Raw genomic sequence first — 25,284 nt, 5'->3', positions numbered from 1 at the left:
GTACTCCTGAGCTGTTCTGGTGCAGTCTGGCTCTTCTCAGGAGCTTTTCCTTAATTGCACAGCAGCCCCAGTCACTGGTGTCCCACAGGAATGGGGATTACAGCCCAGGGGCCGTGTCCAGGCAGAAATCCATTTAACTAAAGTGAAAACCTGAGCATCCCTTAACTCCCATTTGCCTCACTGCCAGCTGAAGACATTAATCATCTTGCACAGGACCCTGAATATATTTTGTAATCCTAAATGAGGACAAACAATGACGTTGACTTTATTTTTTGCAGGAAAGTGGATGTTACTGAATGTGAACCCCAGAATACAGTTTAGTCTCTTGCTGCCATCTCTGCAGGGAAAAATGTAATTATATTGAGCTCTAAGTAACTTTGTTTGGGACAAGTTATTTAGTCTCCCTGAAAGTACCAGTCCACTCCCCAGAGCATTTAAAAATGAGTGCTGATGTCCAGCCTATTGCCATGGCAGCCCAGTGAGGGTTTATGTGATACACAGCACACCAGGGCCTTCCAATAATTCCTCAGTAGGTTAATACTGAAAACAGAGCTCTGTAAGTCCAGGATAATACAATATGCAGAGGTACAGCAAAGCCTGGGCAGACATTTAAAGTGAAGGAAAGTAGTGGCCAGGAGCCAAAAGCCCAGCTTTTCTCCATTCTAATTTCCTCATAAATACAAATACTCAACATGCATTGCCCTCTCCTGCAGTGTCACGTGCTTGGGTTGAATGCTGTGAGTGTCTCTTTCTGCTATCAGTGATGGATAAATTCTCAATGAGCTGCTTCAAGACAGCATGTGGATTTTTCTAGGTGGCATCATTCAAGAAGCTTCTTGCAAACTGTCTCAGTTTAAGTGACTGAAGGATTAACAGTGAGACACAGAGAGGAAAGCAAGCCCTGGGATTTCAAAGCAGCCAAAGCAAACTTACTCTGGAAAATAGACCTGAGGATCTTTGATAGCTTTGAGTAGTTTGGTTTGGTTTTTTTAAGAGCTGGAGTGCTATTTCTCTTGAACTGGGTTATGGGTGGGGTTCAGGAATCTTTCTCTGCCCTCCAGCTTTCTGTACATGCATTTTATCCCCATAGATACAGCAAATTCTCTCTTTCCTGAGCAGAATCAGTGAAGAGTACAGGCTCATGGTGAAATCTCTCCAGCATTATCTGATGTCAAATATGCATCTGGATTGACTCCCAGGTCCATTCTCATCTCTTTAAACTTGCAAAGCCATGGCAAGGATCCAGGAAAGAGGTGCAATACCCTATAAAAATTCAGAGTGCACACTACACCCAAATACTTAAAATCTGAAGGTATTTCCCAAGGAGTTTGCTGTGCAAAGGAATTATAGTATAGAAGGCAACAAAAAAACCAAACAAATTTAAGATTATGGACTGAGATGTTTGTAAAACCACCTCTATTTCTATCTTGGCATAAATTCTGTCTGCTCCTCTTTCCTCCATTGAGACTATGGGCCTAAATGGAGCAAAATACTTAGATCATGTTATTTCACAGATAGTTATGTAAATGAAAACTCAGAAATACCAGGTGAGGCCTTGATTCTGCAAAGAGATGACACATGGAGCTGTCTGCTGGTGTGCAGTCCCCAGGGGCTGGTGTAGCTCTGTGCAAGAGATGCTGCAGAGAGGTCCTGCCCTCCAGGGATGTTCTCACCCACCATGACAGAATTCACGCTGCTCTTTCTGCTCCTATGAGCTGAGAAGAGCTGAGTTGGAATTTTCCATCAAGAGGCTTTTTCTCAAGAAAATATAATTTCTGAAGGCGGGGGAGATGGTGCCTTTTTGCAGTTTTAATTGGGAAAATAAATTTGCCTTGGGAGTTACAGGCTCGTACTGCCTTGATAAACACAAATATATTCTGGCAAATGGAACAACACTGACGTGCCATTTCCTTGTGAGTAAGGAGCAGATCTCTGAGTATTGCTGAGAAGAATCAGATTATTCTTTTTTGGCTACCTCACACTAGAGAAAATTTCCCTACTTGAGCATCTTTAATAGGCACTTCAATGCTTTCACATAAATCATTTAAGGGTTTTCTCGATGCTTTGAAAAAAAATATAGAGGTAAGGAGCCCTTATCTGGTACTTTTTGATATTGCAAGATTTTTGCCTCACTAAATAACAGGGATCAGACCCAAAGTGTCTGATCCATGGGTCTTTACATGAGAGAACCAGCACTCAGTGTGCCAAAGTACACATCTGGCCAGCAGGTCAACACATTTGTGGGAAAAGCCACGTTCCATTCCAACTTGTAATACACAACTAATGCTTGTTGGTTTAAAAAACAACCCCATACCCCAAAACATAAAGATTTGCTATTGCAAAGATAAATTGCATGAGGAAAGAGAAGAGAGAAGAGAAGAGAAGAGAAGAGAAGAGAAGAGAAGAGAAGAGAAGAGAAGAGAAGAGAAGAGAAGAGAAGAGAAGAGAAGAGAAGAGAAGAGAAGAGAAGAGAAGAGAAGAGAAGAAAGAAAAGAAAAGAAAAGAAAAGAAAAGAAAAGAAAAGAAAAGAAAAGAAAAGAAAAGAAAAGAAAAGAAAAGAAAAGAAAAGAAAAGAAAAGAGAGAACTTTGTTTTATTTTTCTATGTAAGCCATAATCCCACAAATGGAAACAGCAAAAAATCAAGCTCATAAGGATTTCTGATGATGGGATAACCATAGGTTCTTCCTTCTGAATATAAATTGCTGCATTAAAATGTGCTCATAAGAACTGCAGCTTCAGTGTGAGTAGCCAAGAATAAGAAACTCAGCTTCATAAAATGACACCTAATGTGAAAGCTGTCCAAAAGACATTACTCCACATACACTCCAAAAAAGGCAGATTTGCTTTTGAAGCAAAAGAACAGGTAAAAAATGCAGAGTGCACCAGACACTTGTTGTTCAGGAGTGGGTTTGTGTATAGGTTTGGAAGTTGGTGCGTCTTTATTAAAAGCCTTCATAAGCCCAGTCAAGCCAATTCCAAGAAAATTAGCTTTTGCTGGTTTCATTTTCCTTTGTGGAATGATGTGAGTCATGAGTAGAGCCCTCTGAGCTGGTGGAATCATTATTTCTTGTTCCAGGGAAAAGTCAAAGTGGAAACTTTGCCCTATGTATTCACCCACAATGTTTACACCAGGTTTTTGCCCCCTTTCCCTTGATGTGGATGCATGTGCAGATTTGCTTTTAGTCACATGAGCATGTGGGGGTGGTTCTAGCAGCTGTGGGGAGGACACTCAGCATCTACCCCTTTTGCTGGAGTGAAGCCAAGATTTTGATAAACAAAATTTAAATGATATAGATTAAATTTCCATTAACTGATTCTCACTTAACTTATGCTGACTTGATGTCAGTGTAGTTCCAGGGATATACAAACAGAATTTGAAATGATGAAAGCCCTTTGGGAGATCAGAACTGAAAGCAGTGTAATTTTTTTTTTTCCAATGTAAGTAAAGCTGGCTTGAAACTAATTGTATTAGGCTTTATACCCTTTCTGCTAGAGCAGCTGAGGATATGAATGTTTTAAATTAGTGAAGGCAGTTTCGTAGTGGAAATGGGCCTTGGTGGCTGCTTAGACAGACAGGTAGGGAGAATAAGCTCAACACTTTTCATGAGTGCAGGCATCTGGGCAAAGAAGAGAAATCCTATTAGTGCCCAGTTAAGAGAATGGCTGTATCATGAATTCAGTGCTTATTAGAGGATCCAGAGGGACTCCCAGCATACAGATGCAAATCCACAGGAAATTAGGTCCCTGAATTCTAGTGCTCAGCGAAATCACTGTTTTTGTGAAGGTGCTCTCAAATATGAATGGTGAGAAATTGGTCTCATTTATATTTCTGTAAATCAAGAATAACCGCAGAGCAGGGAGATGGAGTCATCATTCTTAGATATTTCAACAGCTCCCATGGCCTCAGAATCTGAGTGTTCCTATATCTATGTGGATCAATTACTGCCTGTGAGCTGGGGAGATGCTAATATCCTCACTGCACAGACTGCATCTGAGACAGGGACTGGAGACTGGTTCCCTAACAAGATTTAAATGGGTAATTTTTATTGGTTTCACTGCTAATCAAGGGACTTTAGATGCTCTGTAGTAGGCAGGTTTTTTTGTTTGTTTGGGTTTTTTTTGTTTATTTTTTTTCATAGAAAATATATCTTGAAGGATGGAATTGCGCTGAAAAGTTTTACATACATGGTCACCTCTTTAATCACAGACCCTTCTTCCCTGGCTGGAGATGACTGTGGCTCTTCCTCACTGTGCAATAGCCTGCAGGAGGTAAATGGGAAGGGGAGGGAGGGGAGAAGGGTGGTTTTGTTTTCCCTTTATCATTTTTGGAGGTGATCAGATGCTGCAGTATTCTGCAAGGACGGGGTAAATAACAGAATCCATCGTCTGATGGCAGCTGCTCATTTGCAGTGTCTCACTTCAGGGCGTTGTTTCTTGCTTGTGTTTCCAGAGAAATTTCCTCCTGGGGTAATGATGAAAAACTAGTCACAAATCAGCACAATTCAGAATATATGAGAATCATAAAATATTGCAAAATAAAGCAAACAATACAAAAGCTCAGTGCTTTCATCGTGCAGGGAAAGGCCTCCAGAACACCAAGGAATTTTGGAACTGTTTCAGAGACTCAGAAATCATGAAACTTGGATATTTTTCATCTCAAGGCTTTTCCTTCTCTCTTTTCCCTCTTCTCCCCAATGAATCACTCAGTAAAAGAATACATTACCTGAAAACACAGCAGGAACCTTGGCCTTAGTATAAGAGAGTAGATTATAATGAGTATCATACTAAAGAAGAGGGAATAAAGAGCACTAGCAGCCAAAAAAGATAGGCAATTTGAGGGATGTGATGTAACTAAGACAAGATGTCAGTGATAGGCTGGAAATAAAACAATGTCAGTCACTGTGAATTAATTATTCTTCTATAAAAACAAGTCAGTGGAGCAGCATAGCACACAGTTGGACTGAGTCATGAGGTTTGGCTGTCAGACAGGGAAGTGGTCACTTCATGCTGCCCCAGGGCATGTGTGAGAGGCTGGTGGGTACTGAGAGTCCCATCACAGGGTAGACAGGTTCTCAGAGCAGTGGAAAAATTGCAATTTCCATTATAATCCTTTTGTACAGAAGGGCTCATAAAGCCAGCCAGAAAATTTTGCTTTAGGCTGTAACTGAGCTGACAAGGTCTCAGCAGAAGAGTGAGTGTATCCAGTGGGAAGTGCTCTCCTTTGAGGAGAATGAGGTTTGATTTAACGAATGAGAGAAGGTAAGGCCATAATTATTATCTTGGAGAATAAGGAGAACAAGCATTTAAACGTATACAACACCAATTCACAGGTCTATTGGAAAGTGCAGGTATGTGTTACATCAGTCACAGATGTCTCTGCAAGGCCACAGGACTGCTGCTCTGCTTCATGGCAGAGTTGGGTTTCATGCACTGCTTGGCACTTTGAAATATCTGACAAAAACTCCTGAATGTGCCCATGCCTAAACTTTAGCTCTTCCTTCAAAGCAGGACCTGTTACACCTTTCTGTTGCAATATTCTCCATTTCCATCTCAGATGGGGAAAGGTGGAGGCAAAGATCCCCACTCTGAGTGTCTACAGAGCAGAATTTGCCATCACATCTTGTTGTCACTGTCATCCTTTGGGTAGCTGTACCAAAACAGGCTGTAAATGGTGCTGGAGATTGAATTGCCCAAAGCCCCTGGAGGGTTGTAATGATGCTTCAATGTTTTTTACAGATAATTTGGGAAAAAATCTGTGCTCTTAATCATGCCCTTTATTCCATGCTGACAGTGCTTCCCATTCTAACAGTCAGCATTCATTAAAAAGCAACTGGAGAAGAGTTGAAACAGGGACAGGGGCACATATTCGCTTGGGTGGGCAGGATGGGTGTGAAGTTGCTATCTGCTTTTTTTCTATACTATCTGCATCTTTTTTCACATTTTTCCCCTCAAAGCCAAGATTTAGCTGCAGAGGTGGGTTCAGAGTCACACTGTCAATTTCTTTGCTGAGCACTTGGCTTGTGCTATTAGTGAACACTGGGGGCTTCTGATGGCTTCCAAAGTGAACTGCTGCAGGCACAGATGTAATATTTTACAACAAAAAAAATCCCCCAAAAAACCCTTTTTTGGTATTTCCATCTTCTGGGCTGACACTGTACATACATGGAGTAGTTGATAGCCAAAGGAGATGACTTTTTTGGCTGGGATTTTCAGAGAGGCTCAGAGGAGCACCATTACCAGTTATCAGTGATGACAGATTCTGTTGGAGCTGTAACTTTCTCACAGAAGAAGGAGGAGTTTAACAAGTCACTGCAGGGGGAACAAAGCGTGGAAGTTGCAGCTCTTTGAGTACCCCTAAGAGCTGCTCCTTCCCTGCTACCCAGTAAATGAGCAAAGCCTCAGTTAAGAAGTGAGGATTCCTGTATGCAGGAAATGCTGTAGCAGCTAGAAACAGGCAATTACTGTCAAATAATGGAGTGCCCAGAGGTTCATGCTGGGGGTAATCCCTCAGTAACCCCTGTCCAAACCCTTTGAAGATCCCAGGCTCTGACAGCTGACACAGGGGCTCAGCAGCACACCGAGCTCCCAGAGCCTGCAGTCAGCACAACAACTTATTCTTTCACCAAAAATCTCCCTCTGAAATTTTAAGCAGTGGCAAATGGTGACATCAACGTGTACATCACCACTTTGTAGCACTTAGGAGTTTTACTGCATTCAGGAGTGGGAGACCAAATGACTCAGTCATGCCTTCCTTGGGTGAGTGGACAAGCACAAGTTCAAACTCCTGGGGTGAAACCTGTTTTCCTCAGTCCCCTGCTCTGCTTGGACTTGAAAGAAGAAGTTTCTACAACTCACCAACTTGCAGGTGTTAGGGAATCCTCTTCTGCTTGTGCATAGCCTGAGCAGATCATGCATTTACCTGCTGTGTGTGTTTTTACATTTTGGAGTCCTGTGTGAAATGTGCTTCAATATTTGCCACTGAGTAATCGAAAACCATCTTGGAACTTTTTCAAAGGATCACTAGCAAAAAAGCTTGTTTTATCTATGTACATATGCTAGCCTCTGATTTGGAAATGCCTGCTTTATGGATTTGATCCATCTAGATATCCTTAAACAGCTTTTCTCTCTAGGGTTCCCTAAAGCCTGTCAGTAGCTCTGTCACCCTGGGGTTTATCCCTCTGGAGTGTCATAGCCCAGAGAGGGACAGGGTGATGCTAATGGCACTCAGAAGTGCCCCTGCACTGAGAATTGCACAAAGTGCATGGGCCAAAGGGCAATGGGACAATGGGGCTGCCCACATGAATGTATTCACATCCCCAAAGGTGACATTTGGGCCAGGCCACACATTAGGGTAATGCTAAAACCATGGGAAATGAAGGTCAGATACTTCCAGTGGTGTGTCCCAATGAAAATACTGGTTTTAAATGGAGCATCAGTTTCCCTGTCTCAGGTGAGGACAGAGGGGAAATATGTTTGTGGATGATGAGTGGTCTGAAGTGCTATCAAAGGTTCTTTTCAGGCAGATGTGCAAAACCCTCTACTCTCTTCCCCCCTCCCCCTGCTCCTAACACAGATATTTCAAGGTTATAAATGGGGAGAAAATCTCTGGAGAGGAAGATATTGCAAATAAAATCTAATCTATAAATGTCTCTCTTTAAAGGCACAGCCCAAGCTCTCCATTTTATCTTCTTGACAAAGCAAAACAACTCAATTTTGAACTTGCTCACATTGATTTTACATCAGGGAATTCCACCAATTTCTGGGAGATTATTGATTTAAGCAAGATCAAAATCCATGCTTTTTCTTTCTTTTCCTTCAAAATTCTTTTTCATCTATTGATTATAGTTGTGTGCTGTGCCTTATTGGCTCTGAGCTAATAATGACCAAGTGCTTTGGGACAAACCAAATTGCTTAATGGGCCACAACACCAGCATTGATCCCTATAATGACCCAGAAATTAATTAAAGTAATCATTCTCATGTAGTCACATACCAGGGAGTCTCTAGGATCGTCCCCCACCTGCCTACAGTATTTAAGCCCATGCAATTCCAGCTGTTGAAAATTTGAAAGGATCACCCACATCTTACATCTTTAAGTGAGGTCAGCAGGCTGTGACCCTCACCAACACCCTGATGAGCCAGGTCTCTGCAGCACAGTCAGGATCCAGCCAACTCTTAGCAAAAGCTTGTTTTTTCCCTTGTTTCTTCTTTTTTCTTTCTTTTTTGGGGGTCAGATGGTTCACATTTATGAAAGGACATATTTCTTCTTGATCACTGAGAGCCAGTAATTATTTCTTGCAGTGTTTACACGCCTTGGTGTTTTTAAAATATATTTACAGGGCTTGGCTTCCTCAGTGAGCAGATCCAGATGGAGGATTAAAGCTGCAGCCCAGGAGGGTGTGTGCTGAGCAGAGTTGTAGCCTGTTCTTCCCAGTCCAAAGGAAGAAGGCTACGGATTAATTTTGCATGATGGCATAAGCCCCTGTCAAGTGGCATGCAGGAGCTTGCAGGGCAAACCCAAGCTCAGACCTGGAATATGCTAATAGCAGGAGCAGCTCTGTCCTGGAGGCTCAGTGAAGGTGTCCTGAGGCCACATGAAGTGAGTGTGTGGCAGCTGGTGGCACTGATGGGGCACTAGACCCCCTCCTTAATGCCTGTGGATAAATGCACAAGCACATGCTGGTTTTGGAGGCTAAAATGTCTGATTTCTTCTCTGCTCTCACTGCCCATTGAACTTTGCCAGTTTACCAAGTTGCCCCTGATTCCCCAAAGCCACAGTAAGCTGCAGGCTGGGCCCCATGTTTTTGTAAGAATGTTGTTTTTACAGTATCCTTTTTCTGTAACGCCACATGGGCCTCTTTGTCCTTTCAGTAAATCCACTGTAAACCAGAGAATTCCTCCCATGTCCAGGGGTGTGGTGCAGAATGAGACACGGTTCTTAAAGCAGATTCAGGCCAGAGGTTAGAAGTGAACATGTCTGTGGGAAATGTTGAGGCTGAGGGACCAAAATTCTCTCACAGAAAATGGAGAATACACATTCATGGAGAAATCTCCTTTCTCAAATCTTCCAGCCTGCATGTCAGTCTGGACAAAGAACATTGTCCATTCCACATCCACACCTATCCCCTCTTCCTCTGCCTCCTGGGATTTGTGATTACTGGCAATAATCTTGCTGCCAGGGTGATATTTTCCTCTGGCACATGGAGTAATTTACCCAAGCAATCCAATTCACAATTCTGCTCCTCTCTGTGGGGTGAACCAAATCTGGGGACCTCTGGGACATTGTCCTTAAAGTCTCTGTAATTTGGACTATCACACTAATGCAAAATCACCATCTGCTGTCTCTGTTCTGTGGTGCAGATCCACTGAGCTCAGAGTCCTTCAGGAACCTCTGGAGATTGTTTTATTGCCAGGTGATGAAATCCCAGAAAAGAAGAAATCAGAAATCAAAAGGGGAAACCAGAATGGCATGTGGTGTGGTCACTGTGGAGGGGAGGAGCACAGTCTGGCAACTGTTTCTGTTTGGAAAATGAATTTGTTTCAGCTGTAAAGTCTATAGTTATCGCCTGCACAAGATTTCAGCAAGAGCCATCAGCCTCATTCCCCTCCTGTGTGCTCTGCAGCCTTCATTTGGGGCTGGCAGGGAAGGGGTTCAGGTGCTGCTCTTCAGCAGAAGCCTGAGCTGTGTGCCCTGAGGAGTGCCAGGGCAGGGACAGCTGGCCTGGCTGAAGGGATTCCCTCACATATTTAATTAATTTGCTCCAGCAAACTTGCTTGACTGACCCCAGTCTGTGTGGAGGTTGGAGTTGTGCAGGTTTAGGGTAGCGTGGAAATTTTGCATCTTCCTCTCCTATTTATTTTTCTCATCTGAGAGTTGTTGGGTTAAATAGCAGTTTTTAAGAAGTTGGTTTTTCTGAAGTGCCCTAAACCTAGGATTTATTTTTATTTTTTTGGGGGGGGGCCAGGGGTGGTACTAACGGGATGCTGGTTTTGTGAGGATGTTTTCTTACCCTCTCTCTGCCTTTTTATGAAATAAAAATATCAAATTAGGAGACCACATCTCAGGCAATTAAACCAAAGAAGGGAAAGAAACAAATACTGATGAAACAGCACAATAGATCTCGGATAAGTTAGGATACCTTAATAGAAAGATTTATACAAAAATGTGCCCAGATTTCTGTATTTGAGTAAGTGTTCCTTGTTGGTATCTAAACGTTTAAGCACAGAGCTGCTTTCCCAGGAGCCGACTCAGCCCTGGCAGTGGGGATTCACTGCAGCCTCCTGTGCTTTGTCTGTCCTGCAGGGAAGGAGGCTGATGGCACCTGGCTGTTTGTTCCTGCAAGCAGAGAGCACATTTTCAGCAGTATCCTGGAATCACAGAGCTTTATAAGGTATGGATAAATCCCCAGAGATTTGCTGGGAGGAGGGCTTTATTTTAACTCCTCTGGCCAGATATGGTTTCTGCCTTGAAAACACTGCACAGTGTGAATGATGAGTGAGTGATCTTGAGTTTTCTGTCTCTTGGAAGGAGCAACTGACTGTATAGGACTCATCAATTATTGATGCACACGTGTAAGAGGGAAATAGGGAGATTCCTTGCCCTGTGCAGAACAGCTCTGCAGAGAGAAACAGATGCTGGATGTGTCTGTTTAATCACACCCCGGAGCAGATGCCCAAGGAATGAGCTGAGCCTCATGTCTGTCTGTCTGTCTGGTGTGCTGTAGGCACAGGCCAGCTGTGGATCAGGCCTGCCAAAGAAATAGGAGGATAATTGGGCTTTGGATGGCCTTTTAATTCCAAGATCACCCTTTGCCTTGCGTTTCATCCAGTGCTGAAATGGAAAGATACTTTAGTGGCTGCAGAGTTTTAAAATCAGCAGCCCATCATCAGGCAAGCCCTAGGGTGCTGCTGGGGATCCTGGTGCTGTCAGGGCAGCAGTGGAACCCCCCTGATCTGTTCAGTTGGATTGTGCAATGTGATCAGACAGAGAATAACACGCTCAGCCAGCCTCAGCTCATGGAGGTCACTTTGCTGCTCATTGAGCAGCAAAGATGAAAGTGTTGTTATTCAATTATTATCCTTAATTATTCAATTAATTAATTGTTATTCAATTGTTATTCTTAATTCAAGAGCTGTAAGTGAGACTGGACTGCATTGTTCAGTAGTGCTGAAGATAATAAAGCTGAGATTTCATAGTGTCTGCCCAGGCTGGTCAGGATGTACAGACCAGTGCAGAGCTGTAGCTGTGCTCACTGGGAAGAAAACTCTGTAAATTCCCTGGGAACTTCAGGGAGCCCAGCTGGTCCTGAGTGCTGCTCTGTTCCTGGGTCCATCTGCCTGCAGACACCTCTGATGTCCAAGGGGGTGTAAATTACTTTAGAGGGGTTTTTTTCTCAGAAAGGTTAGGCAGGGAAAGCTCTAAGGGTGGATAACCCTGGAGGAATTAAAAGAAAAGGTTTGGCATGTTTCCCTCTTCAAATATATCTGAACTCTCCTGCCATGAACAAAGACCTGGTTTAATTTTCTTGCTCATAAACATGACTCATTTTTATAAACAACAGGAGAAATCTTATTTCTACTCCTAAGTTTTAAACTGCAATTAGCAAAGGCAATTCAAGGACTTGCCCAGTACTCAGTTAGGGATAACAAGCATTGACCAATTAAATCCCTTTTGCTTTGAAAATTTGATTCCTTAAACACAAAGAAAAACTGTTACTGCTGTCTTTTCACCCTATTAAAAAACTTAGAAAATATTAAGTTTAATTTGGCAATATTTCATTTTAGGCCAGTTTTATTTAAGCCATTTTCTTCTTCAAAGTCTCCTTTTCGATCTGTCACAGCTGTTGTGCTGGCACATTCCACGACCAATTTATGTCCCATCTTTCTGTGCCCAGCAAAGGCCAGTGTGGTTCTATCTGTGTGCTCTGGGCATAAGTTAATATATAAAAAACTTGTTTTATTGAAGTTGCTGTTTTCTGATGTTACTTTTCTCCAGGATGTGTGCGTATTTGTGTGTAAAATCACAGCAGCATTATATCCTGAGAGATGGGTTTGGGTGTAACAAGAAAATGACCCAAGATTTCAGCCAAAGCCAAGAGACTTGTGACTTGTGGAAACCTGGCTTTGATTAAAATGCTGTTTGTGCAGCCTCAGCACACATGGCTCCTCTGCCAAGCCACTTCTTGCTGCCAGCTTTGCAGGGATGCTCACTGTGCTGGTGTCACCGAGCTGTGCTTAATTAGCTGAACTCCCACGTACGTGCGAACTTCTGATTGCACGGTGACGTTAGAGCAGCTCGAGCCTGCTCCTGAATTTACACCCTTTCTACATGAAGGCAGCTAGATTCAGATTGCTCCTCTGGGAAATGCAAACACTGCATATCCAAGCTCTTGGGTTTCTGAGGGATGAATGAATGTGAACCAGTTTGTAACAGGAATGGCTCAGTGGTCAGTGGGACAACACCCGTGACTGGCCAAATAATTTTTCAGAAAATGCTCAAGCATGTTAACAGGTCCTAGGAGAAGGAACCCCTTGTTTGGCTTGATATCATGAGCAAGGGAATTATCTGTTCTGCTAAAGTGGTGAAAAGTCTGTCCCATCACAATGGCTATGGTGTCCCAGGTGGCCTGATTTGGTCAGGGAGAGAGTTTATAGGACAGTATGTCACACACAACTCTGATGTGTTTTTTTACTGAGATTAGCTGAGATGATGATGCTGGGAGAAGATTTGAAGGGTCTTCTAGGTCATCAGGTCCAGTCCAGTGCAATTTCACTTGACTTTCTGCAGTATTCTCCTTCAAAGCCAAGTTGAGCCAGGAGGAAAATTTTGGAGGGGAGGGGGCAAGAAGGGTAGAGAAGGTTGGGTTAAAAACATCACTGTAGGGTGCAGTTTGTGTCTCCATACAAAAACACCAGTTTCCCCCTGAAAGTCACAATTCCTCTTGCCAGTTCTAGAGCAGAATCAGTGGCCAGGGGCTGCTCCAGGACTGCAGAAGGGCTTGGGAACCACCACAGGACTGAGCTGCCTGGCTGCTGCTACTGCACTTCTGAAATCCACCACAAATTAGCCAGCAAGGAGTTAAACACAATGTAAAAAATAATGCTTCCCTTATTTTCTCCTTCTTTCCCCTCCTCCTCCCATGTGCTTTTATTTTTGTATTGAGCTAAGTAGAAATGTTGGTTTGGATTTTTTTTTTTTTACTTTGGCTTGGCTTATATTGTTGTTTGATTTTTTACCCAATCCTCAGGTACCTAATGAAATTGCCACATGCTCAAGGGAAAACAAGTTTCATAACAGAATGACAGTAAAACGTTGCTAAAATCCTTTAGGATAGAGAAAGGATTAGAAGAAGAAAATGCAGAATAATGCAGACATTAGTTTAAGCACAACAAAGGGTTCCTAGTCCACTGACATACAAGAATCCAACAGAAGTATTCATAATTACTAATAACAAAAGGCTGCTCTATTATGACTATTCCATTCAAACTAAAACACATGTAAAGCTTGTGTGCTAGTGAGTGTATTTTGATGATAGGTCTGGTTTAAACCTAATCTGCTGAAATACAGACAGGATAGGAACAATGCTTTCTCTAGGGATCAACAACTTTGTCCCTGAACAGACTGCCTTATGTAAACACCCATAATTCTGTTAAAATTCATGCAGACAGCTTGGATTAAAAAGAAACAAATATTAAGCAAATAAACAAAAGTCATGAGCAACAGGGGCTGGGAAAGTCATTGTGGGAAAAAGTGCTCTTTGAAGCATATGCCAGTGTATGCTAAATCAAGAAAATTAATATTAAACACTACAGGTCACAATATTGAACATATGTTCCACCTTCTGAGAAAGTAGCTAGAAATACTCCTTTCAACATTGGACATCTTGTTTAGTGTGATTTTTAGTTTTAAAAAACCCAGCCCTGAACTGATAACTTAGGTGTTCACCACTTCTTTGGCCTCCAATTTTCTTAACAATGCACAGAATAATGGTTCTGCCTTGGAGCTTGCAGCTGGCACTTATTTATCAACTGGGCATAAAGGTGGCTTACCCAGAAGATTTAGATAGCTGTGGTTACATGGGTTATATTTTAACACAGTAAGGATAGAAATTAAATTTCTCAAGCATTTTTTCCCTTCCAGTGTCATTTAGTTCATCAAAAGGGATTAAAATGAGTCTTGGAGTTGACAGAATTACTTGGAGAAGTTTTGGACTCTGCTTTAATTGTTGACATAGGGAGAAAATTCCTTCTTTAATGGGTTTTTTTTTTTTGGTTTTGGAGGGGTTTGTTTGGGTTTTTTTGTTGTTGGGGTGGATTTTTGTTTATTTATTTCCTCTTCTCCTTGTACTCTCACATTTAAATTATGTTGCACATGTCCCCAGTGAATATGGGACTGTTGGATTTTCCTTGAAATTTCTGCTTCTGCCACTTGCCAGGTTTTTATCCTTGTTAAAGGTTCTGGGAAAGGCTGAGTGTGAGACATCCCTGAGACTCAACAGGGCTGACTTCAGCCTTCTATTTTTAGGGTAGGGTTTGAGACTCTGGGCACCCTACTTGGGTAGCCTTTGCCACAAGACAGATCAGCTTTAATGTGGGCATTTCAAGAAATATTCCCTATCTTTAGGTGAACGGACAGGGAGGAAATCTGTAGGAAACTTTCCAAGTTGGTGGAAGAACATGGAAAAAAATAGCTGTGGCTCTGGAATCCAGCATATGGCCAGGGAGCTTGGGCTGGAGAGCGTGCTGAGGGCAGGCTCTGGGATTCCTGAGCCAAGAAGTTGTTTGTTTTTCTGGCTGTGTTCAAAGAAACCACACTCTGTGTACTTGCAAATAAATGGGGCTGTGCCACAGGTGCACCTGACAGGTTTCAGTAAGAGAGAAGAAAAATAAAATCATACGAGGTCTGGCTAATTACAGTGGTTCAGATAATACATTTCAAAAGATGAAGTTTTAATAACTAAGCAACTTCCTGTTCAAGGTGCTTTCTCTTTCAGAATTTCTCTTCTGTGGATTTTCATGGATCCTACTTGGAACCACTGAAATTTGACTGAAAGCCTTTCAGTGGCAGTGCCATCTTTTCCTAGTTCATGACCTTATCTCCAGTTCCTATTAGGACAAGACTCTACTGTGACCATGATTTCCATCTTGTATGGGAGCTCTCTGGAATGAGACTGAGAAGGAAAGCTGGCAAATCTTGCATTCAAAAAGCATTCTCTGAGGGCTTGGTATTTAGCTCAGTTTTCAATTTCAGTACTGCTTAGTTGTGTTGGAAAAGTTATTTTTGGTTGCTTTCTGCGCTTCATTATAATTCTGAAAATGACTAATTTGATGTGACATTTACTAATGTAGTATGATCAGACATAATTTGATCTTATTAACTTAGATTGTACCATATTAGCAAACATCGGATTCTATTTGAGAAATTTACACATGCTGCAAATGTGGATACACCTTGAAATCATACTGTATTAGTATAATTTGTCACCTTAATGTTGTATTTGGTAAAGAATGTCAGAATATATTGCAATTTATAGCTACCTACCTACCTACAGATCTGCAAAGATTCAGATTGGCTCTGCTGCTGTCATATTGTTCTATAACTAAAAAAAACCCCATTTCTCAATGATACAAAACCACTGCAGTTCAAATGCTTGATGTCTTCTTTGCTTTGGAAATGCTTCCCTTGCCTTGCATTTTTGGTGTCTGAAATCCAAATTAGCTGAGTGGAATAAAGAGCTCATCTTGTGGAATAAAGATTTTACCTTCTTATCCATGTGTGGTGGTGTCAGTGTGGCCTGGGGCGTTTGCACGAACTGGCCAGCAGCAGATCCTGGAGTGGCACAGCTGTGCCAGCAGCACATTCACCTGCGTGCTGCTGCCTTTTCCTTTCCTGCTGGGCACCAGCTGAGTTTTTAAAAAGACTAAATATTTGTGGATATTATTTATGAAGGAATGGAAAGGCCAGTTGCCTTTTACAACCTTTTGTAGTTGAGACAGTAACTCTCATGTGCACTTCTCCCATTCTGCTCCAGAGCTGTGGTTTCTCTCTGCCAGCTCAGGCTGTAATTAGAAGTTTATCTCCTGTGTGTTGATATAAGACTCTGTATCCCTTTCTTGGTGATTTTTCTGCTAGTTGGTTGGTTTTTTGGTATTTTTTGAGGGAGAAAGGAGGGTTTTTTCCCTGATCTTATGCAGTACGGAGGGCATTGTGCATTCTCATCTGAGCTAGCTGGCTGTGACTGATAAAGAGACTTTGGGATTTAGACAATTGTGCAGTGGGCTGAACATCCCCACAAAGCAAGTTCTTCCACTTGAAAAGTGAAAGACAGCAGGAGCAATGTCCAAACAGTCCTGTAGCACCTACTTTCCCAATATATTCCCAAGGTATTTTTCCCCAATCTGGATTCATTGTGGCATCACTGCAGCAGAAAAGAGGGTTTCTAGTAGAGAAAAGAAGGCTGAACACCCAAATTCCACACAACTGCCCCAGTGAGTGCTGGGATCAGGTGTGTGGCTGGACAGGAGAGGCTGGGGTATGGGATGAGCACCAAAGCAGCTGGTAGTCCAGGATGTCTGAGGAAAAGTGCAAATTGCTTCCCATCTGCAGTGGAAAGAATTTTTAAAAATAGTTAAAAATAGAATTAAAAGGAAAAGTTTCAAACTTGCTGTGAGGAGTCCAGCTCTGACTGCCATGGCATCTGCAGTGCTGGGATGAGCCAGAACAAGCTGTGCACACACTGAACCCCAAACCTCCAGGCTGAGCCTGGCTCAGTTCAAAGGAGCTGCTCCTGCACACCTGGCTCTGTGAGCAAGGCAGGGTGAAGGCTGAAGCTTAAGCCTTAAACTTCAGACTGCAGGCCATGAATGATATGTGATATTTGGCTTCTTTTTGACTGTCAGAACAGTAGCTGTCAAAAATGCTTTTATTTTTCCATACTCCAAAATCTTTTTGATTTAAGTGTCAGGTTACCCCTTTGATGCAACTTTTGCAAAACCCCTCAATGAGGTTATTAGAAAATCCTCACTGAACCAGTACAATTGTACTGAACAAAAACTGAGCAGAGTACCTACAACAAAAAGGGTGTTTGAGCTCTTTTCATTGACCATAAGTTCGAAATAATATATTTAGCTTTAGCCTTACAGCAATTTTGATCCAAAACTGATAATGTTGCATCTTTCCCAATGGATTTTTCTCTTTTGTGTTATTTTTTCATGCTCTATTTGGAAAATAACAATCAAAGGCATTCCCAGGCTCTTAATTCCCTTTGTTTCCACTACAATGTTCTGAACACTGAGCAAACCCAGCTAGCTGTCAGCCTGGGCCTCTGTTACTCTGATGTTTTACATCTCTGAAGACAGCACTGCCTCCTGCTCTGCTCTTCAGATATTTTATAAGTGCGATGCTGGAACTGTATTTCAACAGGTGGAAGTATGTGGGGCTTTTGTCAGGTGATTTCTGTGTTCCCAGGTATACCCAAAAATAAGAAAGATGCTTTGGATAAACTGTCTTCACTTTATTTTTCAGTGATGCAGACAGACACATTAAGGAGCTGCTGGTGCAGAATATCTTCCTCATCCCGTTACACAATCACACACAGAATATCTCAGGCATTTTTGCCCATTTTGAATTCCATAGATGGACAGAAATTTGCAAGAACTTGCCTTAAACTTACACCAGTTCACTCAATTTTAATTTTAGAAGAACCTTGGCTTAATTTTTTCTGACTTTGCCTTATTATATGTATCCATCTCCAGTCTTTACAGCTATTGTGCTTGCAGGACACTTCAATCTTCTTCTCTATTTTAGCTGGATTGGCTATTTCAATTTACATTGAAATGCACTGTTTTCATTAGGATGCTTTGTTGAAGTTAAGTTTTATCCACTTTTTACATTGATTTTTAAGATAACAGTTCTGGTACATGTGTAAGTGTGGACAAACATTCAGTGTGTAAGCAACAGCAACTAACAGAGACAGACATTGGGGGAATGCCATCAGGTTTTTATTTTAGATATTCTTCCTCTGGCATGGAGGATTAGAATTTCATTTGTATGTATAGAGACAAATACAGTAATAATTTCTTATAATTTCTTATAATAATTGCATTATTATAGGCATTTTCTGTGTGAATTTATAATTTCATTGAGAGGGTGATTATTTCCAAACACTTGGATTCAGCATTTCTCAGAGTATCGGAAGAGTGAGGGCTGCAAGATGTGTCAAATCTCAAGGTTAGGCTGATCCTTTGGGCTCCTGTACCTGCCAGGACAGAAAACTCCACAGTGTCACTGCCCCACACCCCAGCCTCACCCACTGGGGAGGGTCAGGCAAGGCCAAACCATTCTCCTGCCCTTGAGTGATGAAGGTAACCAGAAACCAAATTAGTTTTATCCATTCTTTAACTTGCTCTGGGGTTGGCTCTCCAAGTTTATATGGCAATTTCTAGGAGATCTATAAACTCCAGTGGAAACTTTTTTCAGGAAAATTCACTATTAAGGGAATAAGTGGTCCAGTTATTAAAAAGGTTGTCTGGGGGTTGAGTAGTGTCAGTTCAAGTCAAGACACATAGTAATTCTGCACTGTTAATGAAATGTAAAAGAAAGAAAATTATGAACAAAAAGAAAAGGCCATTTGGATTATTTTTTTGTGTAAAATCATAGAAGTGCCTCATTAATTTCATCATGGGATTAATAGTTCATCTGCTAGTAGTTCAACAGAGGGAGAATATTCACACAGTATTTTGTTTTATGCTGGTATTACATCAACCTTTGTGGCTGTGACCTGGTGTTAAATACAAAACAGGTGCTGGGATGGAATTAGGTCTTCAGATCACACAGACATGTGGACTATTAATTGAACTTTGCATAGCTAAACTTCTATAGGTTCATATTTAAATGCTGTTAGTGACCATTTAAAAATAATTTTAAATTAAATGCAACCCAGACTAGGAAAAAGACAGTGAGCAAGCAGGGCTGGGATTTGATAATGAATTATGTGTATTGAATGGGCAGCCGTGTGGAACACTTCTAAATTATGAAATCCCTGTTTGGGGCTGTGCTTCCTTGTCTTGTGCTGCACTCAGAAGTTTCTTCAACTAAAATTCACTCTCTCAAAAATAAATGTAAGAGGATGGGCTAGAATATTTCTTTTAAATCCAGTGTCTACCTTTGAGCAATAGTGTAATGTTAGGTGCCTCACACAGTAAAATCTTATTTATCATCTCTGTGGACAGGTGTGAGCAGTGTAATAAAAAATCTGGCAAAATCTTGTTGGGTTATTTGGCTGGACCTTCAGTCTTCAGGAACTGAGATCCCTTTTTGATTTTATGGTGGAGCAGAGCCCTCCTGTCCCACAGCTGCACCCCAAGTCCATGTGCTGTATCATTACCCCAGAGAGCACTGGGTCCTGCTGGCAGCAGCAGTGATGCCACAGTTGGAAGGGTTTGTGTAGGGTCACACCCAGCTGACTGTTCCTGCCTTGCTTCTTAAAAATCTCTACTGGCAAGGAAAGAGGGGTAAAAACTCCAATTCCTTTTGATGCAATTAATTAATTCCACCTCTATAGGAATATCAACAGGGCTTTAAGGGCTTATTTCTTCTTTTGAAGCTGCATTTGCTCAGATAAATTCTGTATTCCTCCTGCCAGGCAAGGCACTGGAAGGCCCCATTCCTTTGTAGTGCTGCAAGCTTTGAACAGTTCTTCATTGCCCTCGGTATCTTGAAAATGAACTGCTGTAACTCACTATTTACTGGGCAAAAGAAATCAGAATATTTGTTTGAAATATTTGTTACAATACAGCTACTGCTTTTCCCCAGTAGACCACTAGCAGCATAGAGTTTTTGTTAAGAAGAAAGGAATGAGTAAATGTGGAGCTACTACAAGTGATTAGAGCAAGTTCATGTTAGGCAGGGAAAAGCATCCCTGGCAGGGAGGGTTTGCCAGGGGAAGCTCTGAGTGAAGTTATGGAGCCTCTCTCCTTGGAAATAGTTAACTTCAGATCCCAGATGACACCTGTGATTGATGCTGTATCTGTGCAACCCCTGTGACCTCTCCTCGTTCCTCATGGTCCCATAATTCTGTGTTCCAGCAGTGAAGCAGAAACGTGGATGAAATACCAGCTGTAGAGCAGCTCAGATATTGACTTTTACCTCCAAGGTCAGGGGCAGTGAAATATGGAGCACTGGGCCAAAAGTGATCCCTACATCAGTGTGCCAAGTCCCCTGCCATTGAAAGGCTGGGTTATTTAATCCCTTTTGTGATCTTTATGGAGGTGGTCTCTAAATACAGTTTGTGTCTGTGATGAATGTATTTAAGACAGATGATTGTTGAGGTAGTAGAGATGTGTATAATGCCTATTCAGAGGTCACTGGGCTGACAATCACAGAATTACTGGCATAAGAGCATTCCTCTGCAGAACTTTTCACATGCAAATGTCTAATTCCTGGCTGTATCACAGGAGTTTTAAAATAAAGTGAACCAGTCAGTGTATTCTCCTTTTAGAAAGGTACATGATGATAAATTCTATCACTAGAAAATTTTTTTTAAAAACCACCACAGTTAGAAAGAAGGAAATTTGATTCCACCTAATCACAGATGCTTAATTTTATGCAACTGAGGCTTTTCATTGGTGCAGGCTTTTTATTTTTATGGTGTACTTTTATTAAAATATGCCTAATATATATGTTGGAAACATATTTTTCCGACATATATTTTCTTACAGGCAGGTATTAAAAGATAAGACAGTTTTGGATTTACTGGAGCAAAGTCAAAAGTGCCATTACCTGTGTCACACCATACTGCTGGATGGAAACATGTTTAGGATTTTTGGATGCTTGGATTTCAGTGAATTCTTTTCAGCCAGAGCATCTTGTTTGTTAGAATTTGAATGAAGGAGGGAGGATTGTGGGAAGGCTGTTCTACCAAGGACAAGGTACAGATCATTGTGGCACTCTCCATGGATTAATCCATTAGTCTCTATTCTTTGTTTCCAGAACATGAATGCTGTGACCCATTTTAATGAGGATTGTGTTTCAAGTGCTATCTATCTGGATTTTTGGCATGGTAAGAGTCCACATGTCTCTTGTGTTCAGCAAGTTCTTTTCCATTTTAGCAATGACTACGTTCAGAATCTGTGGCCCATCTTAATTTGAATTCAAAGCCGAGGGGTAGGTCCTGATCAAAATTAAATTGCTTTTCTGAATGAATGACAATTGTAACCATATTATTTAGTCCTGAAATTGCCTGGTTCATTCAGAGAAATTAAGGCTTAAAAGAGGCATCTGTAGAATCACTCCAGAAAACTGAACATCCTCCCTCTGGGGGAAAAAAATAGTTAAAGCATTGATGGCAAGATAATTAAATAAATATAAAAACCATTTCTAATTTGAAATTAGATTTGCTTGTTTTGATCTAGAAAGCCGGTTTGTCTTACCACATTTTCTACATGAACACTGTTTTGAGCTATTTCTGCTCACATAGACCAGCACAATAATATCCAGGCAATTAAGATGTTATTCATTTATTCTCAGTGATATATTTTGAAAATTAGCTTCTTTCTCATATGTGGCAAACTGAGTCATAGAGAAATAGAATGTCCTGGTCACAGCTGTATTAGATTTGTAGAAGAACTGGAAATTGAGTGCAGATCTCCTGAAGCCTGGTGTGTGAATCTTGACGTACGAAAAATGAAACATAATTCAAAACCAAGGGGGCTGCTAAAAAAGAAAATTGGATTGTAACCACTGTCCTGACTCTTTCCACTTGCTAATCCTAATTTCCACTCTCTCTCTCCTAATCCAGGAGTCAGCAGGAGCACAAGAAGGGCCAACATTTTTTGTTGAGGTGTTTTGAGCACCATAAATAATTCAGAACTTTATTTCTATGTTGCTCATGCACAGTCATCACTTGGGAACCACTAAAAATAATAGTGAGGGTGATGATTAGCTTCTGGCATGACTGCATGAATTGTGATGAGGTTTGACTGGGTTCTAGATGCCAGCAAATGTTTACAAATGCAGCCCTTGAACTGTGTTTTCTCCATGTGGTTATTTTCCAGTATATCCTGAACTCCTGCCCACATAATGGCTGTATTGTCTTTGAAGGATGGAATTCTGCCCTGCTGGGCTGTGGCTGCAGTGAGACAAGCACAGGGCTGTTCTGCACCCTGCGACTTCTGCCTGATTGTTGTTACATTGGTTCAGAAAAATTAGGGTTTTTAACAGACAGTCCTATGGGATGTGTCTGTGCTTGGATGAAACACCCATGTGAAGGATTGGGAAGAGATGCACAATTCATGTCTGCAGCACTTTGAAAGGTGTTTGTCAGGGTAAACTGAACCCAGGTTGGGATGTCCTGCCCTGGATGAGAGCAGGGCCACTGCTGTTTAATGATGAGTGCTGATTCCCTTAGCACAGGGAGCTGGTGTGGCTGCCCAGGGATGGGATAGCACAGCCTCTGGGCATTGCCCAGGAGCTCTCATTTTTCCCCATGGAAGTGTTGCTTTTCCATCTCAGACCATGTTTGGTTTTAGTGTGTTAGCCATGGAAAACCGTAGTTTGTTTTTAGTGGGTTAGCCATGGCAAACCATAATTTGGTTTTAGTTGGTTGGCCACGGAAGACCATAGTTCTCAGGAGAGCTTTAATGCAAGAGAAAAGCCTTTGGGGGGGCAAGCTAACTCTGTGAGGACTGTAAAACCTGCATGTGTTTGGTAACTAACCTCAGCACACAGTCTGGGGGAGGCCTGTGGAAGGAAATTGAGAAATGCCTTGCAGATGGCAAACTTCAGCCAAGCCAGTTCCCAAAACCAGGCTGCTACAGAATGAAGCCCTCAAGGTCATGTCAAAGACATATGAAACTGCATGGGAATAAACCCAAACTACAGTCTGAAAGGTGGTGAGAAAGCTCCAGCTGTGTAAGAAACCCAAGATGATGTGATACTTTCCATGAAGAAGAAAAGCCATGTTAGTGAGAGCAAAGCTTTCAAAATAATCTCTTCCTCTGTGCCTTTCCTCTCCTTTCTGCTCTCACAGCAATAGCCATTAGATGATCTGTTACCCACTGGCTTCAAACTATGCAGGGATCCCTGTGAGGAAGGGCAGACATTCCCACAGCAATTCCAGGGGGCTTAGCAGAGCCTGCTCACTCTGATGCTTTTCTTCAAGCTTTTCTCTCTTTCCCTTTGCTTGGTGCTCTTGCAGAGACAGCCTGCTCTTAGTACATGTACTTATTTCCAGCTTTTCCACTGGCAGCACATATTCAATCAGAATTTCCTATTAGTTCAGCAACCCACAGCAAAAGTGAAGGCCAATATTACTGGAATGTGATAATGGTCCTGTGCACAGGCTTTAAAAACTTGCTGTAGCAGTTTGCATGCTGTTACCTAAAATCTCTAAACTTTTATGTACAGTCTAACCAAGAAGGATGATAAATGCCTCCACCCTCAGGCTGGGATGGAGAAACATCTGTTAGGAATATATTTGGGGGGTTGAGGGCATGTATTAGGTGACTTCTCAAGCACTAGTGTTCCTTCAGAGGGGAACAAAGGAGGGGCCATGGTGTCAGTGTTTCTCTTCCCTCCTTGTATGATTGTGGCTGTTCCCAATCTCTGTGCCAAGGAGAGGAGCCATTCCCTCTACTCCTATTGCACACCAGCTCCCAGCTTTTCTCCCTGCCCTGACTGAAGGTGCAAATAAATCCAAGCCCTCTCCTGATTACGAAAGCCAGCCTTTCACCAGGGGACAGCAGTGTCATGCTGCCTGCACATTGCTGCTCCTTTGTGTCTGCTGGCACTTCCCCAATTGCCCTGATCTGTCTGAAGAACTGGTTGTGTTTGTCCAGCACTGCTCCTGTCCTCAGCAGATCCTCTCCCTGTCACGGAGGAGTTTGGGCTGTTGTCCTCCTTCACTGCCCAGCTCTTCAGGCCGAGAGCAGCTGTGGGCTGGGATGGTGATGCACAGGCATGCAGAGATGTAGAATTGGCTTGAGGAGCCTCCAGACAGGTGAGGCAGTCAGAGCCCTCTGTGATGTCTGCCAGAGCCCTGCTGCCAGGAAGGAGCAGGGGCTTGGAAGGGCGAGTGAGTGGGAGCAGAGGAATTGGGAATATCCTTTCATGGATTTAATTTCATGAGGAAGTTAAAGGCAGCAGTTTCTTAGCCAAAATAGAGGACAGCACAAGAGAAGGCTGTGCAGGATGCTCAAGGACACAGGAACCAAGTGTAGTTACCATCCTGCTAAAACCAGCAGCAGGTACAGCCCCTCCTAGATGTGTGCTGAGGTGGGCTGGTGGCATTTCAGAGACCAGGGCATGGCTGTGTGGGGCTACAGACAGGGCTGGGAACATGGGCCCTGATAGTTCTTGTGCTCTGATAACTGTCCATCCTAAGAAAAGACTGAGATGGGAAAGGGAATCCTGTAAGTATTGGCAAAAAATCTCTTCTGTGCTCGTACCCTGAGCCATCTTGATGTCAATGTTGCTGTGTTCAGCTGTGGCTCTCTTGGAGTTTAGGGCTATGTGAATGCAGCATGGTTTATCTCAGGAGGAAAAAATGCATTATTGTTAGCCTATTATTTATCTTGTTAATTATAGTAACTGATCCAGTATTAACTTTGCACTGGAGCTGTAAGTTGTGAGTTTGCAGCTGGGGAAAATCCTGACTCAAAGTCACAACGATGTGAAACACTAATAACTGGATGAGGTTTTTATTTCTTGAGAGATCACCAGTGATTTGAATGGTGGTGACAAGTAACTGGTTCACCTGGCTGTGTTTGTGGAACAGCTGAAAAACTAAAGCTGTTCTAGAAAGTAAAGGGATTTTCCCTTAATGAATATTTTAGCGATTCATGTGTAATTATTTGAACTTTCTAAATTGTAAATTATGCTGCTACAAATTCATCCTTTCTAGTTATGCAGGAGCTTCATGGTGTTTTAGAGTGCATTAACTCCCTTGAAAATCCCTCACTCATTCCTGTGCAATTTATTCTCCTGTTCTCTGTAATGAGTTAATCTATTTTGAATGAAGTTGAGTTGCTTGCTGTATGACTACACAAAAAGCTGCTTCCAGCTCCCACATCAGCTGGCTGGCACAGCCCCACAGCCATTTCCAGAGCGTTATTGCTGCTTCGTGCTCAGTCTGCACAGGAGCTGAGGGTAGGTTTTACCTCTCTGGGATTGCTGAGAGCAAAGACAGACAAACCTGAGAGTTTGTCTTGAGAGCTGTGCCAGATTGAGGTGTACAATTGCCTTTAAAATCCTTGCTGGATTTAGCATTTACCATTTCCCTCTGCCCA

At 42.2% G+C, this 25,284-nt stretch overlaps 1 long non-coding RNA gene across 8 annotated transcripts in view; it reads left to right on the top strand.

The window, feature by feature from the left end:
- Positions 1–9,578: 9,578 nt before the first annotated feature.
- LOC135281545 (uncharacterized) overlaps positions 9,579–25,284 on the top strand; it is a 33,838-nt gene continuing 18,132 nt past the window's right edge. For 2 of the 8 annotated variants that reach the window (XR_010348152.1, XR_010348151.1), the window contains exons 1-4: positions 9,579–9,821; positions 10,051–10,187; positions 10,304–10,391; positions 20,990–21,059. This is a non-coding gene — a long non-coding RNA (uncharacterized LOC135281545). Of the gene's footprint in view, positions 9,822–10,050; positions 10,188–10,303; positions 10,392–14,993; positions 15,756–20,989; positions 21,060–21,797; positions 25,278–25,284 lie in introns of those variants that run through there. The other 6 variants (XR_010348156.1, XR_010348155.1, XR_010348153.1 and 3 more) reach the window with 5 other exon arrangements.

This window comes from Passer domesticus, chromosome 15, assembly GCF_036417665.1.
Source record: "Passer domesticus isolate bPasDom1 chromosome 15, bPasDom1.hap1, whole genome shotgun sequence".
NCBI classification, from domain to species: Eukaryota; Metazoa; Chordata; class Aves; order Passeriformes; family Passeridae; genus Passer; species Passer domesticus.
This window is presented reverse-complemented; position numbering and strand designations above follow the sequence as displayed.